Source organism: Oncorhynchus clarkii, chromosome 20 (assembly GCF_045791955.1).
Source record: "Oncorhynchus clarkii lewisi isolate Uvic-CL-2024 chromosome 20, UVic_Ocla_1.0, whole genome shotgun sequence".
Taxonomy (NCBI): domain Eukaryota; kingdom Metazoa; phylum Chordata; class Actinopteri; order Salmoniformes; family Salmonidae; genus Oncorhynchus; species Oncorhynchus clarkii.
The window spans coordinates 38,814,797-38,826,876 of NC_092166.1; the positions used below are offsets into that span (position 1 = coordinate 38,814,797).

The window sequence follows — 12,080 nt, forward strand, 5'->3', positions numbered from 1 at the left end:
CAGTATAGTAGACAGAGTGTGGGATAGGAAGGTACAGTATAGTGGACAGAGTGTGGGATAGGAAGGTACAGTATAATGGACAGAGTGTGAGATAGGAAGGTACAGTATAATGGACAGAGTGTGGGATAGGAAGGTACAGTATAATGGACAGAGTGTGGGATAGGAAGGTACAGTATAGTGGACAGACAGAGTGTGGGATAGGAAGGTACAGTATAGTGGACAGAGTGTGGGATAGGAAGGTACAGTATAGTGGACAGTGTGTGGGATAGGAAGGTACAGTATAATGGACAGAGTGTGGGATAGGAAGGTACAGTATAGTGGACAGAGTGTGGGATAGGAAGGTACAGTATAGTGGACAGAGTGTGGGATAGGAAGGTACAGTATAGTGGACAGAGTGTGGGATAGGAAGGTACAGTTTAATGGACAGAGTGTGGGATACGAAAGTACAGTATAGTGGACAGAGAGTGGGATAGGAAGGTACAGTATAGTGGACAGAGTGTGGGATAGAAAGGTACAGTATAATTGACAGTGTGGGATAGGAAGGTACAGTATAATGGACAGAGTGTGGGATAGGAAGGTGCAGTATAATGGACAGAGTGTGGGATAGGAAGGTACAGTATAGTGGACAGAGTGTGGGATAGGAAGGTACAGTATAATGGACAGAGTGTGGGATAGGAAGGTACAGTATAATTGACAGTGTGGGATAGGAAGGTACAGTATAGTGGGAAAGGAAGGTACAGTATAGTGGACAGAGTGTGGGATAAGAAGGTACAGTATAGTGGTCAGAGTGTGGGATAGGAAGGTACATTATAGTGGACAGAGTGTGGGATAGGAAGGTACAGTATAATGGACAGAGTGTGGGATAGGAAGGTACAGTATAGTGGACAGAGTGTGGGATAGGAAGGTACAGTATAGTGGACAGAGTGGGGGATAGGAAGGTACAGTACAGTGGACAGAGTTTAGGATAGGAAGGTACAGTATAGTGGACAGAGTGTGGGATAGGAAGGTACAGTATAGTGGACAGAGTGTGGGATAGGAAGGTACAGTATAATGGACAGAGTGTGGGATAGGAAGGTACAGTATAATGGGCAGAGTGTGGGATAGGAAGGTACAGTATAGTGGACAGAGTGTGGGATAGGAAGGTACAGTATAGTGGACAGAGTGTGGGATAGGAAGGTACAGTATAGTGGACAGAGTGTGGGATAGGAAGGTACAGTATAGTGGACAGAGTGTGGGATAGGAAGGTACAGTATAATGGACAGAGTGTGAGATAGGAAGGTACAGTATAATGGACAGAGTGTGGGATAGGAAGGTACAGTATAATGGACAGAGTGTGGGATAGGAAGGTACAGTATAGTGGACAGACAGAGTGTGGGATAGGAAGGTACAGTATAGTGGACAGAGTGTGGGATAGGAAGGTACAGTATAGTGGACAGTGTGTGGGATAGGAAGGTACAGTATAATGGACAGAGTGTGGGATAGGAAGGTACAGTATAGTGGACAGAGTGTGGGATAGGAAGGTACAGTATAGTGGACAGAGTGTGGGATAGGAAGGTACAGTATAGTGGACAGAGTGTGGGATAGGAAGGTACAGTTTAATGGACAGAGTGTGGGATACGAAAGTACAGTATAGTGGACAGAGAGTGGGATAGGAAGGTACAGTATAGTGGACAGAGTGTGGGATAGAAAGGTACAGTATAATTGACAGTGTGGGATAGGAAGGTACAGTATAATGGACAGAGTGTGGGATAGGAAGGTGCAGTATAATGGACAGAGTGTGGGATAGGAAGGTACAGTATAGTGGACAGAGTGTGGGATAGGAAGGTACAGTATAATGGACAGAGTGTGGGATAGGAAGGTACAGTATAATTGACAGTGTGGGATAGGAAGGTACAGTATAGTGGGAAAAGGAAGGTACAGTATAGTGGACAGAGTGTGGGATAAGAAGGTACAGTATAGTGGTCAGAGTGTGGGATAGGAAGGTACATTATAGTGGACAGAGTGTGGGATAGGAAGGTACAGTATAATGGACAGAGTGTGGGATAGGAAGGTACAGTATAGTGGACAGAGTGTGGGATAGGAAGGTACAGTATAGTGGACAGAGTGGGGGATAGGAAGGTACAGTATAGTGGACAGAGTGTGGGATAAGAAGGTACAGTATAGTGGACAGAGTGTGGGATAGGAAGGTACAGTATAATGGACAGAGTGTGGGATAGGAAGGTACAGTATAATGGGCAGAGTGTGGGATAGGAAGGTACATTATAATGGACAGAGTGTGGGATAGGAAGGTGCAGTATAATGGACAGAGTGTGGGATAGGAAGGTACAGTATAGTGGACAGAGTGTGGGATAGGAAGGTACAGTATAATGGACAGAGTGTGGGATAGGAAGGGACAGTATAGTGGGCAGAGTGTGGGATAGGAAGGTACAGTATAATGGACAGAGTGTGGGATAGGAAGGTACAGTATAGTGGACAGAGTGTGGGATAGGAAGGTACAGTATAGTGGACAGAGTGTGGGATAGGAAGGTACAGTATAATGGACAGAGTCTGGGATAGGAAGGGACAGTATAATGGACAGAGTGTGGGATAGGAAGGTACAGTATAGTGGGAAAAGGAAGGTACAATATAGTGGACAGAGTGTGGGATAAGAAGGTACAGTATAGTGGTCAGAGTGTGGGATAGGAAGGTACATTATAGTGGACAGAGTGTGGGATAGGAAGGTACAGTATAGTGGACAGAGTGTGGGATAGGAAGGTGCAGTATAGTGGACAGAGTGTGGGATAGGAAGGTACAGTATAGTGGACAGAGTGTGGGATAGGAAGGTACAGTATAATGGACAGAGTGTGGGATAGGAAGGTACAGTATAGTGGACAGAGTGTGGGATAGGAAGGTACAGTATAGTGGACAGAGTGTGGGATAGGAAGGTACAGTATAGTGGACAGTGTGGGATAGGAAGGTACAGTATAGTGGACAGAGTGTGGGATATGGAAGGTACAGTATAGTGGACAGAGTGTGGGATAGGAAGGTACAGTATAGTGGACAGAGTGTGGGATAGGAAGGTACAGTATAGTGGACAGAGTGTGGGATAAGAAGGTACAGTATAGTGGACAGAGTGTGGGATAGGAAGGTACAGTATAATGGACAGAGTGTGGGATAGGAAGGTACAGTATAATGGACAGAGTGTGGGATAGGAAGGTACAGTATAGTGGACAGAGTGTGGGATAGGAAGGTACAGTATAGTGGACAGAGTGTGGGATAGGAAGGTACAGTATAGTAGGCAGAGTGTGGGATAGGAAGGTACAGTATAGTGGACAGAGTGTGGGATAGGAAGGTACAGTATAATGGACAGAGTGTGAGATTGGAAGGTACAGTATAATGGACAGAGTGTGGGATAGGAAGGTACAGTATAATGGACAGAGTGTGGGATAGGAAGGTACAGTATAGTGGACAGAGTGTGGGATAGGAAGGTACAGTATAGTGGACAGAGTGTGGGATAGGAAGGTACAGTATAGTGGACAGAGTGTGGGATAGGAAGGTACAGTATAGTGGACAGAGTGTGGGATAGGAAGGTACAGTATAATGGACAGAGTGTGGGATAGGAAGGTACAGTATAATGGACAGAGTGTGGGATAGGAAGGTACAGTACAGTGGACAGAGTTTAGGATAGGAAGGTACAGTATAGTGGACAGAGTGTGGGATAGGAAGGTACAGTATAGTGGACAGAGTGTGGGATAGGAAGGTACAGTATAATGGACAGAGTGTGGGATAGGAAGGTACAGTATAATGGGCAGAGTGTGGGATAGGAAGGTACAGTATAGTGGACAGAGTGTGGGATAGGAAGGTACAGTATAGTGGACAGAGTGTGGGATAGGAAGGTACAGTATAGTGGACAGAGTGTGGGATAGGAAGGTACAGTATAGTGGACAGAGTGTGGGATAGGAAGGTACAGTATAATGGACAGAGTGTGAGATAGGAAGGTACAGTATAATGGACAGAGTGTGGGATAGGAAGGTACAGTATAATGGACAGAGTGTGGGATAGGAAGGTACAGTATAGTGGACAGACAGAGTGTGGGATAGGAAGGTACAGTATAGTGGACAGAGTGTGGGATAGGAAGGTACAGTATAGTGGACAGTGTGTGGGATAGGAAGGTACAGTATAATGGACAGAGTGTGGGATAGGAAGGTACAGTATAGTGGACAGAGTGTGGGATAGGAAGGTACAGTATAGTGGTCAGAGTGTGGGATAGGAAGGTACAGTATAGTGGACAGAGTGTGGGATAGGAAGGTACAGTTTAATGGACAGAGTGTGGGATAGGAAAGTACAGTATAGTGGACAGAGAGTGGGATAGGAAGGTACAGTATAGTGGACAGAGTGTGGGATAGAAAGGTACAGTATAATTGACAGTGTGGGATAGGAAGGTACAGTATAATGGACAGAGTGTGGGATAGGAAGGTGCAGTATAATGGACAGAGTGTGGGATAGGAAGGTACAGTATAGTGGACAGAGTGTGGGATAGGAAGGTACAGTATAATGGACAGAGTGTGGGATAGGAAGGTACAGTATAATTGACAGTGTGGGATAGGAAGGTACAGTATAGTGGGAAAAGGAAGGTACAGTATAGTGGACAGAGTGTGGGATAAGAAGGTACAGTATAGTGGACAGAGTGTGGGATAGGAAGGTACATTATAGTGGACAGAGTGTGGGATAGGAAGGTACAGTATAGTGGACAGTGTGGGATAGGAAGGTGCAGTATAGTGGACAGAGTGTGGGATAGGAAGGTACAGTATAGTGGACAGAGTGTGGGATAGGAAGGTACAGTATAATGGACAGAGTGTGGGATAGGAAGGTACAGTATAGTGGACAGAGTGTGGGATAGGAAGGTACAGTATAGTGGACAGAGTGTGGGATAGGAAGGTACAGTATAGTGGACAGTGTGGGATAGGAAGGTACAGTATAGTGGACAGAGTGTGGGATATGGAAGGTACAGTATAGTGGACAGAGTGTGGGATAGGAAGGTACAGTATAGTGGACAGAGTGTGGGATATGAAGGTACAGTATAGTGGACAGAGTGTGGGATAAGAAGGTACAGTATAGTGGACAGAGTGTGGGATAGGAAGGTACAGTATAGTGGACAGAGTGTGGGATAAGAAGGTACAGTATAATGGACAGAGTGTGGGATAGGAAGGTACAGTATAGTGGACAGAGTGTGGGATAGGAAGGTACAGTATAATGGACAGAGTGTGGGATAGGAAGGTACAGTATAGTGGACAGAGTGTGGGATAGGAAGGTACAGTATAGTGGACAGAGTGTGGTATAGGAAGGTACAGTATAATGGACAGAGTGTGGGATAGGAAGGTACAGTATAATGTGCAGAGTGTGGGATAGGAAGGTACAGTATAATGGACAGAGTGTGGGATAGGAAGGTGCAGTATAATGGACAGAGTGTGGGATAGGAAGGTACAGTATAGTGGACAGAGTGTGGGATAGGAAGGTACAGTATAATGGACAGAGTGTGGGATAGGAAGGGACAGTATAGTGGACAGAGTGTGGGATAGGAAGGTACAGTATAATGGACAGAGTGTGGGATAGGAAGGTACAGTATAGTGGACAGAGTGTGGGATAGGAAGGTACAGTATAGTGGACAGAGTGTGGGATAGGAAGGTACAGTACAATGGACAGAGTGTGGGATAGGAAGGGACAGTATAATGGACAGAGTGTGGGATAGGAAGGTACAGTATAATGGACAGAGTGTGGGATAGGAAGGTGCAGTATAATGGACAGAGTGTGGGATAGGAAGGTACAGTATAATGGACAGAGTGTGGGATAGGAAGGTGCAGTATAATGGACAGAGTGTGGGATAGGAAGGTACAGTATAATGGACAGAGTGTGGGATAGGAAAGTACAGTATAATGGACAGAGTGTGGGATAGGAAGGTACAGTATAGTGGACAGTGTGGGATAGGAAGGTACAGTATAGTGGACAGAGTGTGGGATAGGAAGGTACAGTATAATGGGATAGGAAGGTGCAGTATAATGGACAGAGTGTGGGATCGGAAGGTACAGTATAGTGGACAGAGTGTGGGATAGGAAGGTACAGTATAATGGACAGAGTGTGGGATCGGAAGGTACAGTATAATGGACAGAGTGTGGGATAGGAAGGTACAGTATAGTGCACAGAGTGTGGGATAGGAAGGTACAGTGTAATGGACAGAGTGTGGGATAGGAAGGTACAGTATAATTTACAGTGTGGGATAGGAAGGTACAGTATAATGGACAGAGTGTGGGATAGGATGGTACAGTATAGTGGACAGAGTGTGGGATAGGAAGGTACAGTATAGTGGACAGAGTGTGGGATAGGAAGGGACAGTATAGTGGACAGAGTGTGGGATAGGAAGGTACAGTATAGTGGACAGAGTGTGGGATAGGAAGGTACAGTATAGTGGACAGTGTGGGATAGGAAGGTACAGTATAGTGGACAGAGTGTGGGATATGGAAGGTACAGTATAGTGGACAGAGTGTGGGATAGGAAGGTACAGTATAGTGGACAGAGTGTGGGATATGAAGGTACAGTATAGTGGACAGAGTGTGGGATAAGAAGGTACAGTATAGTGGACAGAGTGTGGGATAGGAAGGTACAGTATAGTGGACAGAGTGTGGGATAAGAAGGTACAGTATAATGGACAGAGTGTGGGATAGGAAGGTACAGTATAGTGGACAGAGTGTGGGATAGGAAGGTACAGTATAATGGACAGAGTGTGGGATAGGAAGGTACAGTATAGTGGACAGAGTGTGGGATAGGAAGGTACAGTATAGTGGACAGAGTGTGGTATAGGAAGGTACAGTATAATGGACAGAGTGTGGGATAGGAAGGTACAGTATAATGTGCAGAGTGTGGGATAGGAAGGTACAGTATAATGGACAGAGTGTGGGATAGGAAGGTCCAGTATAATGGACAGAGTGTGGGATAGGAAGGTACAGTATAGTGGACAGAGTGTGGGATAGGAAGGTACAGTATAATGGACAGAGTGTGGGATAGGAAGGGACAGTATAGTGGACAGAGTGTGGGATAGGAAGGTACAGTATAATGGACAGAGTGTGGGATAGGAAGGTACAGTATAGTGGACAGAGTGTGGGATAGGAAGGTACAGTATAGTGGACAGAGTGTGGGATAGGAAGGTACAGTACAATGGACAGAGTGTGGGATAGGAAGGGACAGTATAATGGACAGAGTGTGGGATAGGAAGGTACAGTATAATGGACAGAGTGTGGGATAGGAAGGTACAGTATAATGGACAGAGTGTGGGATAGGAAGGTACAGTATAATGGACAGAGTGTGGGATAGGAAGGTGCAGTATAATGGACAGAGTGTGGGATAGGAAGGTACAGTATAATGGACAGAGTGTGGGATAGGAAAGTACAGTATAATGGACAGAGTGTGGGATAGGAAGGTACAGTATAGTGGACAGTGTGGGATAGGAAGGTACAGTATAGTGGACAGAGTGTGGGATAGGAAGGTACAGTATAATGGGATAGGAAGGTGCAGTATAATGGACAGAGTGTGGGATAGGAAGGTACAGTATAGTGGACAGAGTGTGGGATAGGAAGGTACAGTATAATGGACAGAGTGTGGGATAGGAAGGTACAGTATAATGGACAGAGTGTGGGATAGGAAGGTACAGTATAGTGCACAGAGTGTGGGATAGGAAGGTACAGTGTAATGGACAGAGTGTGGGATAGGAAGGTACAGTATAATTTACAGTGTGGGATAGGAAGGTACAGTATAATGGACAGAGTGTGGGATAGGATGGTACAGTATAGTGGACAGAGTGTGGGATAGGAAGGTACAGTATAGTGGACAGAGTGTGGGATAGGAAGGGACAGTATAGTGGACAGAGTGTGGGATAGGAAGGTACAGTATAGTGGACAGAGTGTGGGATAGGAAGGTACAGTATAGTGGACAGAGTGTGGGATAGGAAGGTACAGTATAGTGGACAGTGTGGGATAGGAAGGTACAGTATAGTGGACAGAGTGTGGGATATGGAAGGTACAGTATAGTGGACAGAGTGTGGGATAGGAAGGTACAGTATAGTGGACAGAGTGTGGGATAAGAAGGTACAGTATAGTGGGCAGAGTGTGGGATAGGAAGGTACAGTATAATGGACAGAGTGTGGGATATGAAGATGCAGTATAATGGACAGAGTGTGGGATAGGAAGGTACAATATAGTGGACAGAGTGTGGGATAGGAAGGTACAGTATAATGGACAGAGTGTGGGATAGGAAGGGACAGTATAGTGGACAGAGTTTGGGATAGGAAGGTACAGTATAATGGACAGAGTGTGGGATAGGAAGGGACAGTATAATGGACAGAGTGTGGGATAGGACGGTACAGTATAATGGACAGAGTGTGGGATAGGAAGGTGCAGTATAATGGACAGAGTGTGGGATAGGAAGGTACAGTATAATGGACAGAGTGTGGGATAGGAAGGTGCAGTATAATGGACAGAGTGTGGGATAGGAAGGTACAGTATAATGGACAGAGTGTGGGATAGGAAGGTACAGTATAATGGACAGAGTGTGGGATAGGAAGGTACAGTATAGTGGACAGAGTGTGGGATAGGAAGGTACAGTATAATGGACAGAGTGTGGGATCGGAAGGTACAGTATAATGGACAGAGTGTGGGATAGGAAGGTACAGTATAGTGCACAGAGTGTGGGATAGGAAGGTACAGTGTAATGGACAGAGTGTGGGATAGGAAGGTACAGTATAATTTACAGTGTGGGATAGGAAGGTACAGTATAATGGACAGAGTGTGGGATAGGAAGGTACAGTATAGTGGACAGAGTGTGGGATAGGAAGGTACAGTATAGTGGACAGAGTGTGGGATAGGAAAGTACAGTATAGTGGACAGAGTGTGGGATAGGAAGGTACAGTATAATGGACAGAGTGTGGGATAGGAAGGTACAGTATAATGGACAGAGTGTGGGATAGGAAGGGACAGTATAGTGGACAGAGTTTGGGATAGGAAGGTACAGTATAATGGACAGAGTGTGGGATAGGAAGGTACAGTATAGTGGACAGAGTGTGGGATAGGAAGGTACAGTATAGTGGACAGAGTGTGGGATAGGAAGGTACAGTATAATGGACAGAGTGTGGGATAGGAAGGGACAGTATAATGGACAGAGTGTGGGATAGGACTGTACAGTATAATGGACAGAGTGTGGGATAGGAAGGTGCAGTATAATGGACAGAGTGTGGGATAGGAAGGTACAGTATAATGGACAGAGTGTGGGATAGGAAGGTACAGTATAGTGGGAAAAGGAAGGTACAGTATAGTGGACAGAGTGTGGGATAGGAAGGTACAGTATAGTGGTCAGAGTGTGGGATAGGAAGGTACATTATAGTGGACAGAGTGTGGGATAGGAAGGTACAGTATAATGGACAGAGTGTGGGATAGGAAGGTACAGTATAGTGGACAGAGTGTGGGATAGGAAGGTACAGTATAGTGGACAGAGTGGGGGATAGGAAGGTACAGTATAGTGGACAGAGTGTGGGATAAGAAGGTACAGTATAGTGGACAGAGTGTGGGATAGGAAGGTACAGTATAATGGACAGAGTGTGGGATAGGAAGGTACAGTATAATGGGCAGAGTGTGGGATAGGAAGGTACATTATAATGGACAGAGTGTGGGATAGGAAGGTGCAGTATAATGGACAGAGTGTGGGATAGGAAGGTACAGTATAGTGGACAGAGTGTGGGATAGGAAGGTACAGTATAATGGACAGAGTGTGGGATAGGAAGGGACAGTATAGTGGGCAGAGTGTGGGATAGGAAGGTACAGTATAATGGACAGAGTGTGGGATATGAAGGTACAGTATTGTGGACAGAGTGTGGGATAGGAAGGTACAGTATAGTGGACAGAGTGTGGGATAGGAAGGTACAGTATAATGGACAGAGTCTGGGATAGGAAGGGACAGTATAATGGACAGAGTGTGGGATAGGAAGGTACAGTATAGTGGGAAAAGGAAGGTACAGTATAGTGGACAGAGTGTGGGATAAGAAGGTACAGTATAGTGGTCAGAGTGTGGGATAGGAAGGTACATTATAGTGGACAGAGTGTGGGATAGGAAGGTACAGTATAGTGGACAGTGTGGGATAGGAAGGTGCAGTATAGTGGACAGAGTGTGGGATAGGAAGGTACAGTATAGTGGACAGAGTGTGGGATAGGAAGGTACAGTATAATGGACAGAGTGTGGGATAGGAAGGTACAGTATAGTGGACAGAGTGTGGGATAGGAAGGTACAGTATAGTGGACAGAGTGTGGGATAGGAAGGTACAGTATAGTGGACAGTGTGGGATAGGAAGGTACAGTATAGTGGACAGAGTGTGGGATATGGAAGGTACAGTATAGTGGACAGAGTGTGGGATAGGAAGGTACAGTATAGTGGACAGAGTGTGGGATAGGAAGGTACAGTATAGTGGACAGAGTGTGGGATAAGAAGGTACAGTATAGTGGACAGAGTGTGGGATAGGAAGGTACAGTATAATGGACAGAGTGTGGGATAGGAAGGTACAGTATAATGGGCAGAGTGTGGGATAGGAAGGTACAGTATAGTTGACAGAGTGTGGGATAGGAAGGTACAGTATAGTGGACAGAGTGTGGGATAGGAAGGTACAGTATAGTAGGCAGAGTGTGGGATAGGAAGGTACAGTATAGTGGACAGAGTGTGGGATAGGAAGGTACAGTATAATGGACAGAGTGTGAGATAGGAAGGTACAGTATAATGGACAGAGTGTGGGATAGGAAGGTACAGTATAATGGACAGAGTGTGGGATAGGAAGGTACAGTATAGTGGACAGACAGAGTGTGGGATAGGAAGGTACAGTATAGTGGACAGAGTGTGGGATAGGAAGGTACAGTATAGTGGACAGAGTGTGGGATAGGAAGGTACAGTATAGTGGACAGAGTGTGGGATAGGAAGGTACAGTATAATGGACAGAGTGTGGGATAGGAAGGTACAGTATAATGGACAGAGTGTGGGATAGGAAGGTACAGTACAGTGGACAGAGTTTTGGATAGGAAGGTACAGTATAGTGGACAGAGTGTGGGATAGGAAGGTACAGTATAGTGGACAGAGTGTGGGATAGGAAGGTACAGTATAATGGACAGAGTGTGGGATAGGAAGGTACAGTATAATGGGCAGAGTGTGGGATAGGAAGGTACAGTATAGTGGACAGAGTGTGGGATAGGAAGGTACAGTATAGTGGACAGAGTGTGGGATAGGAAGGTACAGTATAGTAGACAGAGTGTGGGATAGGAAGGTACAGTATAGTGGACAGAGTGTGGGATAGGAAGGTACAGTATAATGGACAGAGTGTGAGATAGGAAGGTACAGTATAATGGACAGAGTGTGGGATAGGAAGGTACAGTATAATGGACAGAGTGTGGGATAGGAAGGTACAGTATAGTGGACAGACAGAGTGTGGGATAGGAAGGTACAGTATAGTGGACAGAGTGTGGGATAGGAAGGTACAGTATAGTGGACAGTGTGTGGGATAGGAAGGTACAGTATAATGGACAGAGTGTGGGATAGGAAGGTACAGTATAGTGGACAGAGTGTGGGATAGGAAGGTACAGTATAGTGGTCAAAGTGTGGGATAGGAAGGTACAGTATAGTGGACAGAGTGTGGGATAGGAAGGTACAGTTTAATGGACAGAGTGTGGGATAGGAAAGTACAGTATAGTGGACAGAGAGTGGGATAGGAAGGTACAGTATAGTGGACAGAGTGTGGGATAGAAAGGTACAGTATAATTGACAGTGTGGGATAGGAAGGTACAGTATAATGGACAGAGTGTGGGATAGGAAGGTGCAGTATAATGGACAGAGTGTGGGATAGGAAGGTACAGTATAGTGGACAGAGTGTGGGATAGGAAGGTACAGTATAATGGACAGAGTGTGGGATAGGAAGGTACAGTATAATTGACAGTGTGGGATAGGAAGGTACAGTATAGTGGGAAAAGGAAGGTACAGTATAGTGGACAGAGTGTGGGATAGGAAGGTACAGTATAATGGACAGA

General features: G+C 45.5%; 1 protein-coding gene across 1 annotated transcript in view; it reads left to right on the forward strand.

Moving 5' to 3' along the window:
- LOC139376335 (myomegalin-like) overlaps positions 1 to 12,080 on the forward strand; it is a 134,907-nt gene that overhangs the window by 33,206 nt on the left and 89,621 nt on the right. The window lies entirely within an intron of this gene.